Genomic DNA, 19,961 nt, shown 5'->3' with positions numbered 1-19,961 from the left:
CAAAGACATGTAGAACAATAAATTTAGAGCAAAATTTATATATGGATCTCGTTTTTTTTGCAAAATTTTACAACTGAAAGTGAAAAATGTCATTTTTTTGCAAAAAAATCGTTAAATTTCGATTAATAACAAAAAAAGTAAAAATGTCAGCAGCAATGAAATACCACCAAATGAAAGCTCTATTAGTGAGAAGAAAAGGAGGTAAAATTCATTTGGGTGGTAAGTTGCATGACCGAGCAATAAATGGTGAAAGTAGTGTAGTGCCGATTTGTAAAAAGTGGCCTGGTCTTTCAGGGTGTTTAAGCCATGGGGGCTGAGGTGGTTAAAAGTGGGCTTTGGCAATTTTCTTAAAAATTTGAAGAATTGCTTCTAAACTTCTAAGCCTTCTAACGTCCTAAAAAAATAAAATGACATTTCCAAAATGATGCCAACATAAAGAAGACATATGGGGAATGTTATGTAATAAATATTTTATGGAGGTATCACTTTCTGTTTTAAAAGCAGAGAAATTGAAATTTAGAAAATTGCGAATTTTTCAAAGTTTTGGGTAAATTTGGGGTTTTTTCATAAATAAAGGTGAAATATTTTGACTCAAATTTATGACTATCATGAAGTACAATGTGTCACGAGAAAACAATCTCTGAATGACTTGGATAAATAAAGGCGCTGCAAAGTTATTACCACATAAAGTGAGATATGTCAGTTTTGCAAAATTAGGCCTGGTCAGGAAGGGGGCAAATGGCCCAGATGGGAAGTGGTTAAATGTAAAACAGGAACCCATGTCATGTTCCTGGCAAGTTTTACTAATTGAAGTTCCTGCATAACTATCCCTGCTTTTCCTCCTTCTCTAGCTTAAACTATGTGTTTATTGAGTTGGAAGGCTACTTCCAATTTCACTCTCCTCAAGCTTTACTGTCTCTTCAACAGATTATATGTGTTCAATATGTGCAGAGATTCACTGGTTAAAGGTTGTGGTAAAAGTTTTCTATGCAAATGGTGACACCTAGTGGCGAAAGAGTTAAATGCAATTATTCGCAGCAAGTCACCTTTTTCTGCCACCAATGTTTCCTCTCAAGTCTATCTGATCAGCTATTTTTATAGCTAGCTCAAGTGGGGACTCGGTCCACCCTCTGTAGACCCACTCCCAAGTTCAAATGTCTCATATGTGGAGACACCACGTTAAATGTTATACTGTAACTAACTATTACTACTGTTTTTCTTGTTTTGTTGTTGTAGGTCCTCCCTCCTTTATCCTTCTCCCTTCCTCCCCCCCCTCCTATTGTTTGCGCACATTATTGGTACTGGATGCAGGTATGGTTGTTGGTTCACGACCTAGGTGAAAAAATATATGGCTAGCTTACAGATATGTACATACAATATCAGAGGCTTAAACGCACCTTCTAAAAAGGAGCCAAGTATGTCATTATTTGCATAAATTGAGAGTGCAGGTAGCTTTATTACAAGAAACCCATTTTCGCACAAAACATGTTCCAAAGCTATCTCATTTGCTTTATAACCAATGGTTTCATAGCACTTCTCCATCCACAGCCACAAAAGGAGTCAGTATTGCCATACATAAAAACACTCAGTTTATTCTTCAAGACACTTTGGTGGATAGGGATGGTAGATATATCTTTGTAAAAGGATTAATAGGTTCCCAACTATTCACTTTTTGTAATATATATGTACCTAACACTGCACAAACCGCATGGATTCTAGAAAACATAAAAAATCTTGAGTCTTTTGCTGAGGGCATTGTAATCCTGGGAGGTGACTTTAATGTCGCATTAGTCCCTAGCCTTGATTCTTCCACTGGATCCTCATCTATGTCAAAAATATCGCTTTATAAAATAAAAAAAAGCACTTTCCCAACAGGGTCTTATAGACGTCTGGAGGGCAATGCATTCCAATGAGAAGGACTATACCTATTTTTCTTCTGCTCACTCCTCTTACCAGAGGTTAGATTACATCTTCCTTAGTACTCAAGCACTCCAATATTGTGCATCGTCCAGGATTGGGAATATTCTTCTGTCAGATCATGCCCCAGTCCTCCTCACATGTTCTATCCCCAACATGCCCAAAACAGAATATAGATGGAGGTTAAATGAAACGTTGCTGAATAGCTCCAATATCCCTAAATTAGCAGGTCTGATAGAGGAATATTTCACCTTGAATGATTCAGCAGACTTATCTCAAGCGGTACTGTGGGATGCCCACAAAACTGTTATAAGAGGCCACCTAATTGCTTTAGGTTCTCATGTCAAAAAACTGAAAATAAAGAAAATAGAGGAACTTACTTCAGCTATTTCTAAACTGGAGTCGCAACATAGGCGCTCATTGAATGAAAATACTTTGGCACACCTGGACACCCTCAGGTCAGAACTAAAAAATATACTAAATGCCAACACTGCAAAACTGTTTCTATCCACTCAATATAAATATTATGCGCACGGAAACAAAGCCACTAAAGTTCTCATGTCTCAAATTAAAAAACAAAAAATAACATCCTACATTTCTCATATAAAATCCCAGAACTCACAGGCTGTCTATAAAACAGAATTAATTGCTGAACAGTTCTGCAATTACTACAGCCAACTGTATAATATATTTCTTCCTTTCCTTTATATCAGACTGTGTAATGACTAGTTTTTTGTTAAGTCTTTTTTCAAAGGTAGTCAATTGATTTTCTGTCAATGTTAATGCTAGTTCGCTTTTTGCATTCTTTAGGTCTTCACTGATTTTATTATATTTCTGTTCTTCCCATTTCAATACCAACGTGAGTATTTGGGAGGAGAAATTCATGTGTAGGTTTTTCCACTCTGCTGCAAATGTTTCATCCTCCTCATATTGGAGGAGTTCCTTGTAAATTCTGAGTCCTCTGGGAACTCTGCCACTCATATTATATGATTTTAGTGAGTTTACCGTCCAGAATAGACTAACCTCTTTGTCAGCAAGGTTTGTGACACGCATTTCTAAAGCCTTAGTGCTCAGTGACTGTAGTGTGTCTCGGGAATTACACTCAGTAAAAAACGCATCCGCCCCTTCTCTGCCCATGTTCAGACTGGGTGACTCTTCTTCAGCTGCCATCCCGTCTTTTATTTTTTTTTTTTTAACCAGTGTTGGCCGTGGTCCGGCGTGCTCTGCCTCCCAGTGAAAGAGTAATCAAAATGCAGTTAAATGGAGAAGTGTGAGACGGCACTCCTGGTATACCAGACACTGTCAGGTGCGGGACGTAAGACTGTGTAACCCAGTCAAATGATTGCAGTGAGTGGTGGTGCTCTGCTATCTTAGACGATCCACAATATGCTATGAGACGATCAAAATGAAGAGAGAATAATGATAGCGGCACTCACCAGATTGCAGCAAAATTCTTCTCTATTGTAAACTTAAGATAGAAGTTACAGCGCGCTGGGGCGGACCAATGCGTGCGGATGCTGAGTGATCAGCTGGCGACGGCCGTTTCGCGCACTTGCTCTTCCTCTGGCCTCTGACCTAGTGGCGCTACCCATGCGCTCATTTAAATGCGTCCCTGTTGCCTTGGCAACTGTCGACGCTAAAAACACATACCTCGCTTATTTCAAAAACTAGGTGGGGTAATAGACATAACTTTCCCTGACATTAACTATATCCATTTCTATATTCGCGTGCACATTACTGTATCTATGTAAACATACACTTCGATCGTTTCGATCATTTAGTCCCAGAGGACCCATCGCAGCCGTGCGGTTAATCCACTCCGCCTCCTTCTGCAAAAGCAGGTCTCTATCTCTACCTAGTACTGGGGCGGGGACATGTTCCAGGGCTGTGAATTTTAGGCATTTCGAATTATAATCGTGCTAATTGCGGACATGCTCAATAAGCTTGGGACACCCTTTTCCTGACCTAACTGAGTTGATATGCTCCCTGAATCTCTCATACATAGGGCAGATAGTCTTCCCTATGTAGAAAGATCCACAGGAGCATAATACCAGGTAAACCACATATTTAGTCCTACATGTGGAGAATTGTTTTACCCTATGCCTAATACCTGCAAAGAAAAAATATTTGCCCTGTAGGGCATATTGACAAAAAGAACAGTCCCCACATTTATAACTCCCTATTGGTATGCGTTTAGTGAGCCAATTACTGGTTCTATTCTCCTTGAGCCTGCTCCTCACAAATTTATCTTTGATCGTATGACACTTTTTGAAAGTGATCAGCGGTTTGTTATATGTTAAATCCTGGAGCTGCAATCTGGTGAGTGCCGCTATCATTATTCTCTCTTCATTTGGATTGTCTCATAGCATATTGTGTATCGTCTAAGATAGCAGAGCACCACCACTCACTGCAATCATTTGACTGGGTTACACAGTCTTACGTCCCGCACCTGACAGTGTCTGGTATACCAGCATTGCCGTCTCACACTTCTCCGTTTAACTGCATTTTGATTACTCTTTCACTGGGAGGCAGAGCACGCCGGACCACGGCCAACACTGGTTGAAAAAAAAAAACATGGGATGGCAGCTAAAGAAGAGTCACCCAGTCTGAACATGGGCAGAGAAGGGGCGGACGCATTTTTTACCGAGTGCAATTCCCGAGACACACTACAGTCAGTGAGCACTAAGGCTCTAGAAATGCGTGTCAGACACCCCAAAACACATTGCTCTACTTCTTCTGAGTACGGCGATACCACATGTGTGACACTTTTTTGCAGCCAAGATGCGCAAAGGGGCCGAAAGTCCAACGAGTACCTTTTAGGAGGGCATTTTTAGGCATTTGGATTCCAGACTTCTTCTCACGCTTTAGGGCCCCTAAAATGCCAGGGCCACAAGTGACCCCATTTTGGAAAGAAGACACCCCAAGGTATTCCGTGAGGGGCATGGTGAGTTCATAGAAGATTTTTTTTTTTGGCACAAGTTAGCGGAAATTGATTTTTTTTTGTTTTTTTTTCTCACAAAGTCTCCCTTTCCGCTAACTTGTGACAAAAAGTTCAATCTTTCATGGACTCAATATGCCCCTCAGTGAATACCTTGGGGTGTCTTCTTTCCAAAATGGGGTCATTTGTGGGGTGTTTGTACTGCCCTGGCATTTTGAGGGTCTCCGCAATCATTACATGTATGGCCAGCATTAGGAGTTTCTGCTATTTTCCTTAGGCCTCATGCACACGACCGTTGTTTGGGTCCGCATCCGAGCCGCCATTTTGGCGGCTCGGATGTGGACCCATTCATTTCAATAGGGCCGCAAAAAATGCGGACAGCACTCTGTATGCTGTCCGCATCCGTGGCTCCGTTCCGCGGCCCCGCTAAAAAAATATAACATGTCCTATTCTTGTCCGCGCTTTGCGGACAAGAATAGGCATTTATATTGCTGGCATCCGCGGTTTGCGGACCGCAAAAAACTGCACGGTCGTATGCATGAGGTCTTATATTGAGCATACGGGTAATGAGGTTTTTTTTTTCGTTCAGCCTCTGGGCTGAAAGAAAAAATGAACAGCACAGATTTCTTCATTCGCATCGATCAATGTGGATGAAAAAATCTCTGCCAAAAATGTGCAAAAAAAAAAAAAGCTGCGATCGCTAATAAAGATCCAAAAAGCTCAAAAGTGATCTTTATAGCGCCGAAGCGATTTTACAGTGTTTTTGCAGTGATCAGAAAAAAAACATTTCTGTCACTGCGGTGGGGTGGACTGAACGCAAGTGTGCGCACAAGATGAGGCCTGATCGGGCGAACACTGTGTTTTTTGTAGAGCCTAAGGTAATGATATAGATCTGATTGCGATCAGTCTTGATCACTTACAGATACTATATAGTACTAGTGCTGATTAGCGACAGCGATGACGCTAATCAGCGACTGCGGTGTGGTGGGCGCTAACTACCTAACAAGTGGCTACCTTGAGTACCTGATTCTTACAGTGCTAATTACCACTGAGAGCTCAATATCTACCTGGCCTGTGGCACAGAAGAGGGCTTGGGCGGCTCCTTGGCCATCAGCCAGTTTCTCTGCAAGGTCTATAGCCAATCCACCCATGCTGATGACCTATCTAGAGGATAGGTCATCAGTAAAATAAAATCCTGGAAAACCCGTTCAACCTTTTCCAAGTCCATAACCTGCAAGGTATAAGTATTCCCGTGATGTAAGTGATGGAAATGGGTAGAAACTACAGAAAGAGTGCGGTTGGATGGGTTAGCAATATGTGTAACGTGTTCAGCTACACATTTCTTGAGAGGCCTGATCTTACAGCGCAAGATATGACGTATATAACAGAATCCATGGTACAATTGATAAATTAATTAATGTCAACCTGTAGAGTAAGAAACTATCAGTTTTGGTCATAAACTTGTATACAATATTTTTTTCGGACTATAAGGCCTCATGCATACGACCGTTTTTTTTTGCGGTCCGCAAAAACGGGTTCCGTTTTTCCGTGACAGTTTTTTCGTCCGTGGGTCTTCCTTGATTTTTGGAGGATCCACGGACATGAAAAAAAAGTCGTTTTGGTGTCCGCCTGGCCGTGCGGAGCCAAACAGATCTGTCCTGAATTACAATGCAAGTCAATAGGGACGGATCCGTTTGACGTTGACACAATATGGTGCAATTTCAAACGGATCCGTCACCCATTGACTTTCAATGTAAAGTCAGGAGTTAATATACCATAGGATCTGAGTTTTCTCCAATCTGATGGTATATTTTAACTTGAAGCATCCCCATCACCATGGGAACGCCTCTATGTTAGAATATACCATCGGATTTGAGTTACATCGTGAAACTCAGATCCGACAGTATATTCTAACACAGAGGCGTTCCCATAGTGATGGGGACGCTTCTAGTTAGAATATACTACGAACTGTGTACATGACTGCCCCCTGCTGCCTGGCAGCACCCGATCTTTTATAGGGGGCTGTGATCAGCACAATTAACCCTTCAGGTGCCGCACCTGAAGGGGTTAATTGTGCGTATCATAGCCCCCTGTAAGAAATCAGGGGCTGCCAGGCAGCAAGGGGCAGACCCCCCTCCCTCCCCAGTTTGAATATCATTGGTGGCCAGTGTGCGGCCCCCCCCCCGGCCCCCCCTCTATTGTAATTTCATTGGTGGCCAGTGTGCGGCCTCCCCTCTCCCCCCCCCCCTGCCCGATCATTGGTGGCAGCGGAGATTCCGATCGGAGTCCCAGTTTAATCGGTCTGGGGTTCCGATCGGTAACCATGGCAACCAGGACGCTGCTGCAGGCCTGGTTGCCATGGTTACTTAGCAATATTACAATATTAGAAGCATCATACTTACCTGCTGGCTGCTGCTCTGTCTGTGACAGATCATTAAGCAATGCGCCGCACAGACCTGTCACTTACCAGTAGGAGGAGCTCCCGGCCGGACACAGACAGCGCAGCAGCCAGCAGGTAAGTATGATGCTTCTAATATTGTAATATTGCCAAGTAACCATGGCAACCAGGCCTGCAGTAGCGTCCTGGTTGCTATGGTTACCGATCGGAGCCCCAGAGCGATTAAACTGGGACTCCGATCGGAATCTCCGCTGCCACCAATGATCGGGGGGGGGGGGGGGGGGGGCGCACACTGGCCACCAATGATATTACAATAGAGGGAGGGGGGGCCGGGGGAGGCCGCACACTGGCCACCAATGATATTACAATAGGGGGAGGGGGGGTGGCCGGGGGAGGCCGCACACTGGCCACCAATGATATTACAATAGGGGGGGCGGGGGGGGCCGCACACTGGCCACCAATGATATTCAAACTGGGGAGGGAGGGGGGTATGCCCCCTGCTGCCTGGCAGCCCCTGATCTCTTTTAGGGGGCTATGATATGCACAATTAACCCCTCCGGTGCAGCACCTGAGGGGTTAATTGTGCGGATCACAGCCCCCTGTAAGAGATCGGGTGCTGCCAGGGAGCAGGGGGCAGTCATGTACACAGTTCGTAGTATATTCTAACTAGAAGCGTCCCCATCACTATGGGAACGCCTCTGTGTTAGAATATACTGTCGGATCTGAGTTTTCACGAAGTGAAAACTCATCTCTGAAAAAGCTTTTATGCAGACGGATCTTCGGATCCGTCTGTATGAAAGTAACCTACGGCCACGGATCACGGACGCGGATGCCAATCTTGTGTGCATCCGTGTTCTTTCACGGACCCATTGACTTGAATGGGTCCGTGAACCGTTGTCCATCAAAAAAATAGGACAGGTCATATTATTTTGACGGACAGGAAACACGGATCACTGATGCGGCTGCAAAACGGTGCATTTTCCGATTTTTCCACGGACCCATTGAAAGTCAATGGGTCCACGAAAAAAAACGGCACAACGGCCACGGATGCACACAACAGTCGTGTGCATGAGGCCTAAGACACACCTAGGATTTGGAGGAAGAAAATAAGGAAAAAATATTTTCCATCAGACCTCAGAGCAGACCCCCAAATCAGATCTCAGATCAGACCGCAAAATCAGACCCCCCATCAGACCCTCCCAGCCTCCATCAGCCTCAAATCAGATCCCCATCAGACTGCCCAGCCTCCATTAGTATCAATCACCCCCCCAATCTCAGATCAGACCCCAAATTAGACCCTATCAGCCTCAGATCGGGCTCCCCAGCCCCAGATCACACCCCCAGACCCACTCAGCCTCAGACCAGATCCCCAGCCCCACTCAGCCTCAGATCGGACCCCCAGCACCATCAGCCTCAGATCAGACACCCAATCAGACCCCATCAGTCTCAGATCGTAACCCCCAACCCCACTCAGATCGGACCAATCAGCCTCAGATCAGACCCCCAATCAGACCCTATCAGTCTCAGATCGTACCCCCAGCCCCACTCAGCCTCAGATCAGACCCCCAATCAGCGATTGGTTCATATTCACTTAGAATGGTCTAATTTATTTGCACATTAAAAAAAGTCTCGTCTCTGTGGAGAAAAGTCGCATGTCTCCAGGAAAGTGCGACTTTTAATGCAAAAAAAACTTGGACTTCACCACTGAAAACAGACAAAGAAAATACACCAGCTCTGAAGTGATGTAGAAATCAGACTGTTTCGTGACAAATTTGCATCTACATAAATAGGTCAGAAAAAAGTTGCAAAAGTTAATAAACCTCTGAATGAGTCTAAGAACTAAAAATACAGTAGATAAATGAAGCGCAAAAGCCTCCAAAGCAATTTCAGTAGTAAATGCGACAGTAGAAAATAAAGACCGTTTACAACAGCATTTTTTAGACTAAAAACAGGTTCAAACACTATAGTAAACGTGGCCCATTGTTTTTCAAATGCAATGATAAACTCACATCTAACCGCAGAACACCAGTGTGTCATTTTCTACAGACACATTTATCATAGTCACTAGGGATGAGCGATTCACATAAAACTTCGGTAGAATACTGTACGGAGCGAGCGCTCCGTACAGTATTAAAATGTATTGGCTCCTATGAGCCGAAGTTATTACTTTGCGAAGTCTTGCGAGAATTCGGGTAATAACTTCATTAATTAATTTCTACTGTAAAAAAAAACCTTTTACAAAACTCGGGTTCGGTTCCAAGTCGATTCGCTCATCCCTAAGGCCAGGGCTAGACTGCGACATTTTCTAGCGCGACTGATTGATTTTAACTATTGAACTACAGCTGCAGTGATCAGGATTGCATTGAACTGAATACATTCATTTGGACTTCAGCTGTAATTCAATAGTTAAAATCAATCAGTCGCGCTACAAAATGTCACAGTGTAGCCCAGGCCTAATAGTCACCAATCAGATTCCGCCTTTCACTCTTCAGAGCTCCTTTGGAAAATAAAAGGTGTGATCTGATTGGTTGTTAGGGAAAACTAAGCCAGTTTTCCTTTACACCAGTTTTGATAAATCTCCCCCATTTTTTACAACATTACTAGGGCCCCAGTTTGAAAGTGAGGTGCATCTTTTCCACCAGTTTTTTTTTTTTTTTATCCATTTCTGGTGCCGCTTAGAAAAAGCTGCATACAAAGAACTGTATCAGCATACAAAAGCCCGATCTTTAGAAAGGTATATATAGAAAAATCTCCTACCAGTGCTGCAATGTGATGTCAGGACCATGCCTGGCTCACACACTGCACATCTCTTACATGCAGCATAAGATACAATGCAGAGAGCAGTAGTATTGTCATTACCATTTGCTTTACCAGAACCAGGCTTCAGAAAAAAGTCTACATTCAGAAGGTCCACCCTTGTAATGTGTCTCCTGGTTGTAATTGCAGATATTGCTGCACCTGGGAGGGGTAAGGATCACATGACGTTGTCCTGCAAAACCTCCCTGACTGCTGGATGGAGCTCTGCACTGACCAGGTATTAATCCTCTCATATCTGCAAATCCTCAGTATTTTATTACATAAATGGAGTTTGTTATGTTGTAGCATCCTTAGGCCTCATGCACACGACCGTTGTTGTGTTCCGTTTCCGTGTGTCTTCCTTTATTTTTGGAGGATCACCAGACATGAAGGAAAGTAAAAAAAAAAAACTAAGTCAAGTTTGCCATGCAAGTGATAGGAAAAAAAAAACAGACGCGGATGACAATCTTGTGTGCCTCTGCGTTTTTTTCACGGTCCCATTCACTTGAATGGGTCCGCGAACCGTTTTCCGTGAAAAAAAAAGGACAGGTTATATTTTTTTGACGGACTGGAACCACGGACACGGATGACAAACGGTGCATTAGCCGAGTTTTCAACGGACCCATTGAAAGTCAATGGGTCCGCAGAAAAACGGAACAACGGACACGGAATAAAACAACGGTCGTGTGCATGAGGCCTTACCATGTGATGGGCGTTACCTTTGTAACCTAAGGCTACACATTTTTTTTACATTTCTTGCAATTATAGTTCTGCTGCAACTAGTCGTACAAAAATCCAACTTGGATGTTTTTGTTTTTTTTGTTTTTCACAGCACGGCACAGTGCAACACAACTGATTATTGTTACAAAAACTTTGCACAACTTTTCAGGACACGTCGCCTTAGTATTATAGATGCTTGTGTTTTACCCTGCACATTATAATGAAATAAAAGGTACATAAGGTTTTGCCAGAAATTACCAAAATTAAGGCCCCTTTCACACAAGTGCGTTTTCCGCGCAGGTGCCATGCGTGATGTGAATGCACAGCACCTGCACTGAATCATGACCCATTCATTTCAATAGGTCTGTGTACATGAGTGGATTATTTTATTTTTTATTTTTTCACACATCAGTTCTGCATGTTCTATATTCAGTGTTTTTCATGTAGCCCTGGCCCCATAGAAGTGAATGGGGCTTCAGTGAAGAACACATTGCATCTGCGCAGAAACAACTGAAACACTGAACGCAAATGCAGACAAAACTGACTGAACTTGCTTGCGAAATGGTGCAAGTTTCACTGAACGCACCCTGAACGCTTCCTGAGCCAATTCATATCGCTCATGTGAAAGAGGCCTACGGGGATCACTTACTAGGGACAGTGTTTTTCGACTGTCTTTTACTCCCCTTTTGTGCTGACTTTCCTTCTGGAACATGCAAATAATTCATGAGGGGTGCGTGCACCTTGTTTTTAATTAGGTGCACCTTCAGCAGTTGGTGCACCTGGCAAAAAAAATACTTCAGCCCCTGGGCCCCTGTTTACATGCATAAATGTTGGTAAATTTGCTTGGCCCGACACGCCTAAGTGTCGAACATGGTGAAAAAATGACCATGCAACAAATTATTGTCATACAGGTGTTTTTTTTTTGGTTTTTTTTTGCATTTTCGTTTTGCGCTCCCTGCCTTCCCAGAGCCATAACTTTTTTTTCTGTTCACATAGTCATATGAGGGCTTGATTTCTGCAGAACAAGTTGTACTTTCCAACGCCACCATTTAATATTGCATATGATGTATAGTGTTGAGCACGAATTAGCGAATTTATGGCGAATATTCGGCCAAAAACTCGCAAAATATCACAAATTCTAATATTGCCTATGCTGCTCATCACTAATGATGTAGTGGGAAGCGCGAAAAAAAATCCAAATGGGGTGAAATTGCAAAAAAAAAAAAAAAAAGCAATTCCACCACAGTATTACGGGTTTTTTATTTACGACATTCGATGTGCTATAAAACTGACTAGTTAGGGCTCTTTCACACCTGCGTTATTGTCTTCCGGCATAGAGTTCCGTCGTCGGGGCTCTATGCCGGAAGAATCCTGATCAGGATTATCCTAATGCATTCTGAATGGAGAGAAATCCGTTCAGGATGCATCAGGATGTCTTCAGTTCCGGAACGGAACGTTTTTTGGCCGGAGAAAATACCGCAGCATGCTGCGCTTTTTGCTCCGGCCAAAAATCCGGAACACTTGCCGCAAGGCCGGATCCGGAATTAATGCCCATTGAAAGGCATTGATCCGGATCCGGCCTTAAGCTAAACGTCGTTTCGGCGCATTGCCGGAGCCGACATTTAGCTTTTTCAGAGTGGTTACCATGGCTGCCGGGACGCTAAAGTCCTGGCAGCAATGGTAAAGTGTAGCGGGGAGCGGGGGAGCAGTGTACTTACCGTCCGTGCGGTTCCCCGGGCGCTTCAGAGTGATGTCAGGGCGCCCCAAGCGCATGGATCATGTGATCACATGGATCACGTCATCCATGCGCATGGGGCGCTCTGACGTCACTCTGGAGCGCCCCGGGAGCCGCACGGACTGTAAGTATACCGCTCCCCCGCTCCCCGCTCCTACTATGGCAACCAGGACTTTAATAGCGTCCTGGGTGCCATAGTAACACTGAACGCATTTGGAAGACTGTTCCGTCTTCAAATGCTTTCAGTACACTTGCGTTTTTCCGGATCCGGCGTGTAATTCCGGCAAGTGGAGTACACGCCGGATCCGGACAACGCAAGTGTGAAAGAGGCCTTACTTTTATTCTACAGGTCAGTACGAATCCGGCGATACCTTTTTTAATGTATGGTTTTTCTTGCGTTTTAAATTAAAAAAAAATTAAAGTGGGAACTTTTTTGGTCGCCATATTTTGACTCCTATAACCTTTTTGTAATTATGTGTACGGAGCTGTATAGGGGCTTATTTTTTGCGGAGCGATCTGAACTTTTCATTGATACCATTCTGGGGTGTGTATGACCTTTTGATCACTTTTAAAAAATTTTTTTTATAGAAAATGAAGCGACCATAAATGGCGAATAGGCCATTTGGACGCTTTTTTCTGTTTTGCTGTTTGCCGTATGGGGAATATATTTTTATACTATGGGTGTTTTCGCACATCGCGACACCTATGATGTGTTTTTTTTTTTTTAGACTTCTATTATTTTTTTAGACTTCTATTATGATGGATCAAAACGGAATGTCTCCTAAAGGCTTTCGCTATGCATTCCCTCCGAGAATTCCATTATATTCTGTTATAATGGAATTCCCTAATGCAAGTGTGAACCCGCCCTTACGTGGCAATAAACCATTTAGGAAAGAAACAAAGAACGAGGGTCCGATTTATCAAAACTGTTGCACAGGAAAACTGGCTTAATTGCCTATAGAAACCAATCAGATTTCACTTTTCATTTTCCAAAGGAGCTCTGAAAAATGAAATGTAGAAGCCGATTGATTGCTATGGGCAACAACACCAGTTTTCCTTTACACCAGTTTGGATAACTCTGCCCCCGTCTTGCTGAATCAGGAGGGCATTTATCAAAACTAGTTTAAGAGAAAAACTTTATTTTTCAAAAGGAACCTCAAAAATGAGCGCTGGAAACAGGTTTCTACAGGTGACAGCGCTGCTTTTGGCTTGCACGAGGTCTGTTAAATCTTTTATCGTTTTCTTCTAATCTGAGGTTTAGGGGCGGCTTTATCTGCAAGAACAAGGACTAAGGCTGCAGGATAAGTGGTGTTTGCAAATGATTTTAATACAGTAGTTACCTTGTAGCCCGTCATCATCAAACATTAGCTTCTTGTGCGGTCAGATTAAGGGACTGTTTACACTGGCAGATTTATTTGTCGTATATAAAAGCGCTGATTATCGGCACAGCAGCTTTATCTAAACTTATTTACCTCCATTTACATAGCGCAATCATTGGTACAGAATATGACTGATCATCAGTGCGTTGGTTCATTCTCTTCAGCAGCACATTCCAGACGATGATATTTATGCCCATAAAAAAGAGATGATCAAAGACTATGAACAACTTACTCTGTTATTGACTGATTTGCTGACCATATTTACAGGCTGCAATGATCGGGCATTCAAGAATGTCATGTATAAATAGGCCATAATGTTTCGAAGTCTTCCATAGAGCATGTGCGTTTTTTAATTACATCTTTGCATGAATCTCATGTTAAAAGGGTTATCCCAATACAACGACTTATCCCCTATAACCTGTGTAGGAAATTAGTGTCTGATAAGTGGGGGTCCAAATGCTGAGTCCTCAACCAATCACAAGAACGGGGGTTGTCTTCCCCTGTTTGGAGCAGCAGACCCGCATGCATGTCTGTCACACCATTCAGCTGTATTGGAGTGCTGGAGACAGCTGAGTGCCAGTGCTAGGCTATCAGTGACAGTCCAAGAGAGTTGAATGGAGTGTCTGTTGCTCCATTCTAACAAGGGAACACAGTCGGACCCCCACCAATCAGACACTTAAAGCGAACCTTTCACCTGGATTTCACTTAATAAACTATCACCAGTACCTTATAGATTATCCTCATTGTGTTCCCATACATTCTTGTGTCCCATTCCTGGGATGTATATTCATGAAAAAAACGACTTATAAAGTCCTCCTCTCCAGCTCCTGAAGTCACGGTAGAAGTCAAGGGGGTAGCCCTTCCCTCACTCCAGGCTGTAACTCCCCTGCCCTAACCCCGCCTCTAAGCAGTGTAACTGACACCCGGCTCAGTCGCCGGGACCGCGCTTGTACAGGCGGCGCATGCACCGACCGACTCAAGCGCGATCCTGTAACTGAATCGCGCGTGAGGGAGAGCAGGCAGGCATCGGGGACGGCGCATGCGTGATTCAGTTACAGGATCGTGCTTGAAGCCGACGGCGCATGCGCCGCCTGTACAAGCGCGGTCCCGGCGACTCAGCCGGGTGTCAGTTACACTGCTTAGAGGCGGGGTTAGGGCAGGGGCGTTACAGCCTGGAGTGAGGGAAGGGCTACCCCCTTGACTTCTACCGTGACTTCAGGAGCTGGAGAGGAGTACTTTATAAGTCGTTTTTTTCATGAATATACATCCCAGGAATGGGACACAAGAATGTATGGGAACACAATGAGGATAATCTATAAGGTACTGGTGATAGTTTATTAAGTGAAATCCAGGTGAAAGGTTCGCTTTAAAGGGGTTATCCGATTTCAGAACCCCCCCATGTGCCGGGCCCCTCACAGGTAATATACTTACCCGGCTCCCTGCAGCGCTCCTGGTCCCAGCACCGTCGCTGCTGCTTCTCCCTGCACACCGATGAAAACATCTGGGTGGGTGAAGCGGGCAGGGACGGGGACGAACCTCCCTAGTATCGCAGGTGACGCTAGGGAGGCTTGTCCCCGCCTGCCTTTGACTGCTCGCCCCCACCCGACACCGGATGTTTTCATTGGTGTGCAGGAAGAAGTAGCAGCGGCAGTGCGGGGACTAGGAGGTGTTGGGAGCGGGGTAAGCATATTACCGGGGGGGGGGGGGTGTTTCCGAAATTCCGCAGCCCCTCAAAAAAATAGAACATGTCCTATTCTTGTCCGCAGATACGGGCAAGAAAAGGCATTTCTATTATAGTGCTGGCCATGTGGGGTCTGAAAAATGCGGAACGTACATGGCCGGTGTCTGTGTTTTGCGGACGTGTGAATGGACCCTAACTGTACTCTAAAATGGTGTTCAAAAAAGGCATAGGGTCCAGCTTCCAATAAAAAAAAACCTGTAACTTTATTTGTATTGCGGTAAACACATACAGTCCACGCGTTTCGAACCATTCTATTCCGATCCTTACTCACGACATATGTCATGAGTAAGGACCGGAATAGAATGGTCCGAAACGCATGGACTGTATGTGTTTACCGCAATACACACATTTTACCGCAATACAAATAAAGTTTTTTTTTTTTATATTGGAAGCTGGACCCTATGCTTTTTTGGATTTTACAGCTGAGTCTGGGCTGAGTCCGTGCCTCCATAAGAACACAGGTGAGAGCTGTTGCTTTTTTGTATTTTTTTTATTTTTTATTTCCAAAATGGTGTTCTTACAAAATACAACTTGTCCCATAGTAAAAAACAAACATACACATAAATGGCTTTTGGAAAAGTTATGGCTTTTAAAATGTAGAGATGAAGAAGCCATGTCCTGAAGTCCAAAGCCCGCTGCGTCCCTAAGGGGTTAAATTATTTTAAGGGGTTGGCAACTTTCTGGTTACTGTTGACCAATGCGTTTGTGAGATGATTATCTGGCACTTACTGATATAGTCTTTGTTGAAATTCTGCACCATTTTCTATATTTCATAAGGTGTTCTCCCTTGATTGCCAAGTCTTTTGTGCTGTCCACACAGAGGTCCTGTCTATAAAATGGCGGCTGATGGAGGGTCATGTGACCAGGCAAATTACCTCCATGTGATGTCTCCTCTGGTCAGATACACTGTACCTGCCTTCTGCACCAGTACTTTTGAGCATTTATTGTAGGTGCAGTGTATTTGAATGCAAGGGACATCACATGGAGGTGATTTGCCTGGTCACATGACCCTCCATCAGCCGCCATCTTATGGACGTAACCTCTATGTGGAAAGTACAGAAGATTTGCATAACAAGGGGGCATGCTTATGAAATATAGCAAATAGCACAGAGTATCTACATTAGCAATTGCCATATAGTCATGTTACATACACATTGGGCACAAGTAGCCAGAAAGTGCCCAATCCCTTTAAGGACGGTGAGATTCGGACACCTTCCCTTTCATAAAAGACAGATGCTATGTTCCTATTGAAGTGTTCACACAATTTACATGTATGTGTATGGCTATGTAAAGGTAAAACTTCTTTTAAGAAATCCTGTGTTTTGCATGTCCACAAGACACGTAAAATACAGCAGAAAATTCCGCTTCGTACTGATTTGCGGAGTTAAAATCCGCACCGCAGGTTTTTTTTTCTTCTTTTTTTGGTACGGATTTTTTACACAGTGCTTAAAATCTCATCCACTTTGCTGCCAGTACTGTTCAAAGCTGCAAATCTGCCGTACGAAAATCCAGGCCGGTAGTTCCGCCACATGTGATTGTACCGTAAAAGTATATCGTAGATTTCAATCTTAATCTACTTTTCAGCCTCGCATAGGAGCAACCATATGTTGTAAGTAACTGCTGTAGGTCAGGATTTAAAAAATAAAATAAATTGGTCTGCCCTCGCAATGCAACCTTTAGTCATCTTGTGCTTGTGTCTCATCTGAGAATATAATTCATGTTGGAGAGAATGAAATCTATGGCAGGAGATAAAATAAAAATTTGCTTGTACCATTTTTAAAAAAAGCTCAGGTACAGCCCAGTCGGGCACAATTTGCACACTTTTGGAGCCAAACTATGCCTTATCCATCCCAACATCGTCTTATTGCTGTAATTTAGGAATATGGCTTATTCCTATTCTAATCTTTCCAAAATTCCTCTGTTTATATGATGGCACCCACATGGTCTTTAGCGTAGAAAGCAATGACACTATAATCACTCAAAAAACTAGTTAAAAGGAAGCAGACGTAGAGGGAATAAGTGTTCAGTCTATAAAAAAAGCAAAAACCATATACTATAGGAACAACAAATCCCATGCATTAGTACGTATAAAAATAATATAGATTCCATAGACTGTTACCTTCTCAGACGACCGCTCTCCAAGTTGTCTCTTTATTGCAGGTAAGTTATTCAGACCACCATAGCTCCCGGGGTGATCTTACTTGCACCGCAAGTCACAGCTTCACAGTAACTTCTGGTATTTCTTGTTTACCGAGCCGATGGTAGAGGGTGTGTGAGTTGTCATGTTAATCAGCTCCAGTGAATCTATTGTTTTCTAACCTCTTAGTGACCAGCCTGTTTTTGGCCTTTCTGACCAAGCGTTTTACTTTCTTTTTTTTCTTTTTGTTCTTAGAGAGTCTGTACAGCTGTATGAGAGCATGTTTTTTTGCGGGAAAAGTTGTAGTTTTTAATGGCGCCATTTTGGGGTACACAACTTTCTGTATAAATAACATAATATCTTTATTCTCTGGGTCAGTATGATTATAGTGATACCAAATATATATATATTTTTTTTTTTTTATGTTTTACAACTTTTTTGCAATAAAAACCCCTTTTTTATTTTTAAAAGGGGAAAAAATTTTTTTTGCATCGCTGCTTCCCAAGACCCATAACTTTTTTTTTTTTTTTTTTTTCTTTCTATAGAGGCTTGATTTTTGCGGGACGACTTGTATTTTTTTATTGGTTTCATTTTGGAGTAAATTATGCTTTTTGATCACTTAAGTTTTTTGGTGGTAAATAAGAATAAATTAGCAATTCTGTAATTTTTTTTTTAATTTTTATTTTACGGCGTTTTCCATAGGGGTTAATTTACGTGATATTTATGTAGTCCAGGTTGTTAGACGCGGCAATACCAAACATATGGGGGAGATTTTTTATTTTTATTTTTCATTGAAAAGCGTATTTTTTTTATTTAATGAATGTGTTTTTGTTTTGTTGTTTTTTCTATAACAGACAGTATTTTGATTGCTTTTAAAATGCAAACCACTATCCCTATAGTTCATTACATTTTAATGGCAATGGTTTTCTGACATGCAAATTACTCAAAGCTGGTCTGAGGCCTACACAAGACCCCAGCCAGCCTTCGCACACATCAGCAGCCCGCAATCGCATTTTTGGGGTGTCGATGGGAGACCGCTCCCTCTGTCAGCACTTTACATGCAGCGGGCACCATTGCCCGCAGCATGTAAAGTGTTGAACAGCCCGGATCGGCACTCCTGCCTGTCCGGCCTGTTAGGCCCCTTTCACACGGGCGAGTATTCCGCGCGGATGCGATGCGTGAGTTGAACGCATTGCACCCGCACTGAATACCGACCCATTAATTTTTATGGGGCTGTTCACATGAGCGGTGATTTTCACGCATCACTTGTGCGTTGCGTGAAAATCGCAGCATGCTCTATATTCTGCGTTTTTCACGCAACGCAGGCCCCATAGAAGTGAATGGGGTTGCGTGAAAATCAAAAGCATCCGCAAGCAAGTGCGGATGCGGTGCGATTTTCACGCGCGGTTGCTAGGAGACCATCGGGATGGAGACCCGATCATTATTATTTCCCCTTATAACATGGTTATAAGGGAAAATAATAGCATTCTGAATACAGAATGCATAGTAAAATAGCGCTGGAGGGGTTAAAAAAAATAATTTAACTCACCTTAGTCCACTTGATCGCGCTGCCGGCATCTCCTTCTGTCTCCTTCTTTGCTGATTGTAGGAACAGGACCTGTGGTGACATCACTCCGGTCATCACATGATCCATCACATGATTTTTTACCATGGTGATGGATCATGTGATGACCGGAGGGACGTCACCACAGGTCCTGTTCCTACAATCAGCAAAGAAGGAGACAGAAGGAGATGCCGGCAGCGCGATCAAGTGGACTAAGGTAAGTTAAATTATTTTTTATTAACCCCTCCAGCGCTATTTTACTATGCATTCTGTATTCAGAATGCTATTATTTTCCCTTATAATCTACAGAACACCTAACCCAAACCTGAACTTCTGTGAAGAAGTTCGGGTTTGGGTACCAAACATGCGCGATTTTTCCGCAACGCACCCGCACATTTTCCCGCAATGCCCGTGTGAAAGAGGCCTTAGAGTAGGGCCGCGGCTCTCATGTGAAAAAGCAGTAAAAAAGGAGCAACCAGCCTTAGTGACTGCCGTAAAAACACGTATGGGTCACTAAGGGGTTAAAGGAGTTGTCCAAGTGTTTAATATTGATAGCCTATCCTCATGATATGACGCACCTCCTGCGGCCTCTTTCTAGGCCTGTGGTGTCACTTTTTTGGGCACATGGTCTAGGCG

At 43.4% G+C, this 19,961-nt stretch overlaps 1 protein-coding gene across 1 annotated transcript in view; it reads right to left on the bottom strand.

Moving 5' to 3' along the window:
* Window positions 1–17,912, bottom strand: part of LOC120977662 — a 46,065-nt gene extending 28,153 nt beyond the window's left edge. Inside the window, exon 1 of the mRNA XM_040405691.1 lies at window positions 17,744–17,912. The gene's annotated coding sequence lies outside the window, so the exon portion shown is untranslated. The remainder of the gene's footprint in view (window positions 1–17,743) is intronic.
* Between the last annotated feature and the right edge of the window lie 2,049 nt (window positions 17,913–19,961).

The sequence above is a fragment of the Bufo bufo genome, chromosome 8 (assembly GCF_905171765.1).
Source record: "Bufo bufo chromosome 8, aBufBuf1.1, whole genome shotgun sequence".
Lineage (NCBI taxonomy): Eukaryota > Metazoa > Chordata > Amphibia > Anura > Bufonidae > Bufo > Bufo bufo.
This window is presented reverse-complemented; position numbering and strand designations above follow the sequence as displayed.